Here is a 463-nt window from a genome sequence, read left to right as displayed (position 1 = left end):
CCTGATGATATGGTACAGTTCATGATAAATGAAATTATACAGTTAGTCACGACTAGAGGTAAACATTGAAATTAAAATGGCATGAGAACTTGCTAGAATTATGACTACATCTTTTTGCCACAGCAGGACTCCTTTTTGCTTTCTGCAATACATTTTTGTCTCTATATACCTATGTACGTATTTATTAAGTACACTACTTAGATTTCTATTTATTCTGCTTATTTTAACTAAATCTATTGTCAAGTGCTGCTGTAGCTGTTGTATGTTGTTGGTTCCAACTCATAATGATGGTTGTTGTTGTTGTTGTGTGCCGTGGAGTCGGTTCCAACTCATAGCAACCCTGTGTTCAGGGTTTCTGAGGCTATAAATCTTTACGGGAGCAGAAAGCCTCATCTTTCTCCCGCAGAACAGCTGGTAGTTTCGAACTGCTGACCTTAAGGTTCGCAGCCCGATTCGTAACCAC

This window comes from Chrysochloris asiatica, unplaced genomic scaffold (assembly GCF_000296735.1).
Source record: "Chrysochloris asiatica unplaced genomic scaffold, ChrAsi1.0 scaffold00020, whole genome shotgun sequence".
Taxonomy (NCBI): Eukaryota; Metazoa; Chordata; class Mammalia; order Afrosoricida; family Chrysochloridae; genus Chrysochloris; species Chrysochloris asiatica.
This window is presented reverse-complemented; position numbering follows the sequence as displayed.